Here is a 6,069-nt window from a genome sequence, read left to right on the forward strand (position 1 = left end):
TAACAGTGAGGAATGAAAAAGGATTGTGTGGGGAGGGGGGGTGGGGGGGTGCACTATAAGCAAGTACTGTATACCAAAATTGTCAAACTGGTCTTAAAAGGAGACTACATGAAGAAAGTAAAGATTAAAAATATAGAGATGTGATTTGATTTTATGTATAACCAAAACAGCAACACTGTTTGAAAGGGGAAATGCTGTCTGGGAGAGACAGAAATGAAAGAGGGAGAGAAATGGACAGATGGATGGATGTATGGCATGAGAAAAGACAGAACAAAGCAGCAGAGGTGGTGAACCATTCATGTGGAACTCATCTCTCTACACTGTTGACACTCTGTGACCTGGAGCGTGCACACACACACACGGGGTGGGGAGGGTGTCAGGTATAAAATGCACAGAAAAATAATAAAGATAGAAATTAAATGTAATAATATTTAGTATTTAGTTTAATTCACGATGTGAAGCAGTGCATTGAATGGTTGGCAGTGAATGTGAACTGACTTCAAAAATAACTCAAGGTTCATGCGGCCTTCTTCGAATATCTTCCATGTATCTCATCAAGAAGAAGTAAGACAGAAAATCGCTAAACAGCCAAAGTGCAGCAAAAGAAAAGTCACTTCCGACTGCAATTGTTTGCTCACTTGGGGTGAAAAACAATAAATCCCAGTGGCCCTCACCTCACAGAGAGTTTATTTGCCCAGTTGTTTGTTGTGTGCAGAATTAACTGAAACCTGGGCATTACACCTGAATACTGTTTAAACCCAACTGTGTTCTGCTGCCCGATTCCTCATGTTGTTTAGTTTTGGCATTCTTACTTTTCTTCCCAACAGATGGATCCAACAAGGAACAGAGGAAATGTGGAAAATAAATGGCGCAAAACAGAAGAGGAGGGGCAATAATGTGAGGGGGGGGGGGGATTATGGATTAGAAAATAAAATTAAGCAAGGCAAAGGTGCAAAGGATGCTGGAGAGGAAGCTGATGAGAGGGTACAGTAGATTCACCTGGAGGAAACAAAGGCAGAAGCGTGAGAGAAAGGGCTCAGCTTTGTTTATGACGCCCTCCAACAAATCTTGCTGAAGGGATGCCACAGGAATTCTTCAGCATGCCCCAGTGAGCCACCTGAAGTATGCATGCTTATGCACAGCTGACTGGTTGAGCATATACTTGTGTGAGAGAATGACTTTCTCCACCAGGCATATTAACCCTGGAGAATCCAGGAACCCTTTTCTTACCCATTGGCTAGCAGCAACCAACAGCAACCAAATTTGACCCCGTGGGTTCTCCGGGGTTAAGAGTCCCAAAAGATTTCAGTCTTCTATGTGTCAGAAAATCTATGTCTCAGTTAATCTAATTTTTAAAACTTCAAAATGTCTCAATCCTACTCAATTTGAGTTATATTAGATTTGTATGGCGATTGATTGTGGTAATGCCACTGTGTGGACAAAAAAGACTCCCTCCTAAATGACAGACACTGACAACGCCTTTAAGAAAAATGCATTCCAGTTAACATTTAATTTGTACAACAAACGTAAATCGAGACAAAAATGATTGTGGACCCCTCATTTGGTTTGTTCATATAGATTTTCACCTTTTGTTTGTCTCAATACCGTCACTTTAAGTGTGCATTGCAAACAAAGAAGTCATACACATAGCCAATATAAGCACTGCTGTGGCTTTTAAATGCATTGCAATACAAAATGTGCACTTGAATTAACCACAGACGGGGATGAAAGCAACAGTTACCATCATTACCGAGGGTGAACAAAGTTATAGAGGACAAGCCAGAAAATGTTATTTAAAGTTAATTATTGCTGTTATTCTATCCTAATTCAAATGCAGGCATTTTCTAGCCACCATCACCACCTCATAAAAACCAATGGCCTCTGTCTGGCTTTCTGCATCTAACTAAAATGTGCAAATAAATACTAGCATGCATAGCAGCACACTCAAAAACCTCACATGACAGCATAGTTTGTAAGGATGATTGTGTGAAGCCATAAAGTGGACAGAGGCATAAAAAGGGTAACGTTTTCATGCAGCATCTCTCAAACGCTGAGATTACAAAGTAGAGAAAATGACAAGGAAAGAGTAGGAAAAAATAATAACATGCATGTAAAGATAAACTTCGTTGACACCAACCTGCATTGAATTTAAAATGTATTATGTTTATAAAAAATAGTTTAGGATTAAAGTGTAATTAGCATGGTACTGGCTAATGAAACACACAGTCACACACACACACAAACACTTCTGTGCATGCAGACATATATGTAGAATAGCAGCCATGTTGCAGATTATAATCAGTGATTGCATTTGAATACATGCCCATGCTTCCACTGATTAGCATTGTGACACAAATAACTGTTGCATCTCTTGATTCTGGAGACACCGATCCATCAAATCACAAAAATATCTCACTATCATTCTATTGGATCAACAAATAGCATCTACAGCATCTTGATGTAACATCTTCTTCCAACAATATGACAAATCACTTTTTTGTTCTCCACTGTAAATGGCTGCTGTCACAGTCTCTCTCTCTCTCTGTAGTACTCATAAGATGTACAATAAACAGATCACTTTGACAGATAATACATGGAAAAATAACTTTGTGTTTTTATGAGTCACACCAAAGATGTCTTCTTGGATGTTGCAGGTTTAAACAATGCAATTTCTGCATTTTTGCATAATGCTGATGATGCAAAAATGTAATCAAAGTGGTTATCATCCTGAGGAGACAAACAAAGCAAAGAGGCAGAGAAAGACATAGACAAAGAGGGTTGGGCAGTGTAAGGGAAAGGGATTTCTCTTCAATTCAGATGCAAACTGCTCCTGCTACCTTGGGAGTGCAAAGAAAAGGAAGAGGGATGAGGACGAGTTGGAGCAGGAGGAGGAGGAAATGAATGAACAAAAAGTGAAAATGAAATGAGACGGCAGGAGATGATGGGCTGGTTGGGTTGATCACAGTCTGAATATTCACAGGACTTTCCGGATTAAATACTTATTACTCTCAACAGCTGCTCAGTGAACTCGTTATCACAGTGTAGTACTGTGCATGTACATGTGTACCACTTGAGAAATACATTGCAAAACAAGATTTTCACCAGAGGAAATAAAGCAGCACTGTCTTGGGTACAAATACTTTTTTACAAGATTACTTGAAATGCTAGTGAGCAGGGAACATCAAAACAGAGTGCAGGTTTGGAAGTGACTTTTGAAATCCAAAAATCACATTGCGTACTTGGTGTTGACTCAGTGGTGCAGAACAAAAAAAATTCCTTGGACGTGAAGTGTTTCTGTGTGGTCATTTTGTGTTTTATGGCAGCACAATTCTTATTTGGTGCAATTTATCTCACCGACTGAACTCTCTCCTGACCGCTCCTCAACTCTACACAGTATCCTGCAGCAACATAACATATAAATAACATTGAGGGTGCAGCAGATGGTAGGCGAGCGTGTCACACAACTGGGTCAGCATGTTGGAAAATGGACCACACAACAGATCCTTTTTATTACATGATTGAGACAAAGTGCAGCAAAAATAAATAGCTGGATAATAAAGGGTTTATCGTCTGATCTACAAAACCAAGGGCAAAGCAGGTTGGAAAAAGCTCAGATTTGTCTAGAAATTGCATTTACACAAATGCGTACAAGCCCGGAAAGGAGTATAATTGTCTGTGATTGCATTTGGATAGTCATCCACATCAACTTGATGAGGAAGATATTAACAAAAGAAGAACTGCAGAGCAAACAAGATGGGAGTAGCAGAGTGAGAGAGGGAAATGTATTAGCTTGCTCAGTGTGTAAATAATTGTATTGATTATGAAATTTAACAAATTACAATTCATCTAAATCCACTGACTGGAACAACTTCACACGGCGGATTGAGCGCAACAGATCTACCATTTGTTATTTCATCAGTTATCTGTTGCCATATCAACATCTTAAAGCTCAATTTCTCCTGTTTTGTTTTTATCTGTCCAGACAGGTAGATGCTCAAATACCTCGTGGTCACAGACGCAACAATGAAGAACAGGGTTGTGTAACCAAAGCAGACTTTATTCTCTACAGGTATTATAACAGTCAGTTATAATAATGCAACTACATTAATTAATGTAGTTGCAGGTTTTTATTTGCAGCATCTCAAACTTGTTTTTGGCTATTTGCAGTTTCTTGAAACACTCGAGCCATTTTCTGGCAGTACTGTAGCTGTGAATGGGCAGTTTTGGACCATTCAAAAGTGGCCGCATGCCCGATTTGGCACCATGTCATTTATCTACAGAGCAGCGGACACTTTCTCAAGTCCAAATTCTTGCTGCAGGATATTTTCTGGCACTGGAAATTAGCTGTCCAAGCCAGACAAACACACACACGCACGGGCACACAAACACTACACACAGATGAGCACAAGTGAAAAAAAAAATGTATACGCCATCAGGACAAATGGGACACAGACTTCTTGGGGGTGGGAGGTTTTGGTGTGAACATGCAAATGACAGGCGTATGGATGAGAATAGCCAACCAGCACGTTTCTCCATTTTTCTGCCCTCATTCCTAAGAGATGGACAGTTACTCCATGCTCACTACATTACATGCAATGTGTCTTCTTTGATCTTTTGACAGTAATCCATTTCAACCCATCACAGCCTTTTTATCCTTTTCATTTCTCACACTCACACTTCTATCTTTTTACCCTAGTCTCCATGTTTATCCATTATTGCCTTTAATGACTTGAAAGTTGTTGGTTGTGCTAAATATAAATTGCTCATTATGGTTTACCTTTTCTCTGTAGTTTCTGTTATGAATGTGATATTATTATAAGTGACATTTTCAGAGACCTGAATCAATCTCCAGTGTCAATTAAATCAGTGCAGAGAGCTCTGGGTCTGCATTTCACAAATATTAATAACAATATAACGAGCAATTTTCAAAGCTTACAACAAACCACATTGAGGAATCTCTTTTGAAAATATGTCTCAGTTGGGAACCGGAGAAAGCCACCGGTTCACCGGTTCAGGGCCCAGACGGAATGAGGAGTGTGTGCTGGTGACTGGAGAGGGGCCAGTGTACCCTCAGAGCACTGCTGAGGTGCCCTTGAGCAAGGCACTGCCCCCTCAACTGCTCCAGGTGCGCCGATTCTGGCGGCGCCTTCACCCTTTGCTGCACATGCTACGGCAGCCTGATACATATATGCATGATTGTGTGATTGTTTTGAGCGGTCCCTTGTTTACGGTGTGAACAAAATCTCGTTGCAGTGTTTGTCGTGTGGGTAACATCTCAATGACAAATAAAAAAAAAAAGCTTTATTCTTCTTCGTTCCTCCATAAGATGATGGTCAAATGTCACTGCTGGCATTATTCAAACCAATATTTCTTATTTAGACCAAAGCAAGGTAACTATTTATTTTTATTATTCTGAATGTTTCCACTTAGATCGCAATGCACCAAAATCATTTTTTGTAACTTTGATTGTGTTTTATTTATTCATTTCCATAAATGATCAAAGGGTAGCTGAGTAAATGTGTGTGCATGCATGTGTGTGCATGCATGCGTGTGCGTGTGCGTGTGGTTGTGTTTTGCTAGGAGAAAGAGAGACGCAGGTGCTGAGTTTTAGGCATGAAAAGCCGCAGACTGTTCAAATCATTGGGGAATGAAATAAAACATAACACAATAGGACACTCTATTGCAATTTTTTCCTGAGCTCTTTCTTTTTTTTCTATTTCAACACCACTCGCCACTTTTTCTCATGCACGTTTCTTCTGCACTCCCTCTTTTTTTGTTCTTGTCCTCTTTTCCCTCTTGACTGTTAAAGTTGTGCAGACATCTAGCGCCACCTAGTGGTGTTTCTTAGGGATCATGCTGATACCTTTGTTGTACTTTTGATGAAGTCAGCGACTGCTTACCCACGGGTAATCACCGGCGTCTGTCTGTCTGTCTGTCTGTTAGATACCTCAAAAGGTTCTGGACGGATCTGGATGACATTTTCGGGAAATGTTGGGAATGTTACCAGGAACATATTATTACATTTTGATTATGATCCAGAAGAGATCCTGGATTCTGGATCGTTGAAAT

Source organism: Brachionichthys hirsutus, chromosome 4 (genome assembly GCF_040956055.1).
Source record: "Brachionichthys hirsutus isolate HB-005 chromosome 4, CSIRO-AGI_Bhir_v1, whole genome shotgun sequence".
Lineage (NCBI taxonomy): Eukaryota > Metazoa > Chordata > Actinopteri > Lophiiformes > Brachionichthyidae > Brachionichthys > Brachionichthys hirsutus.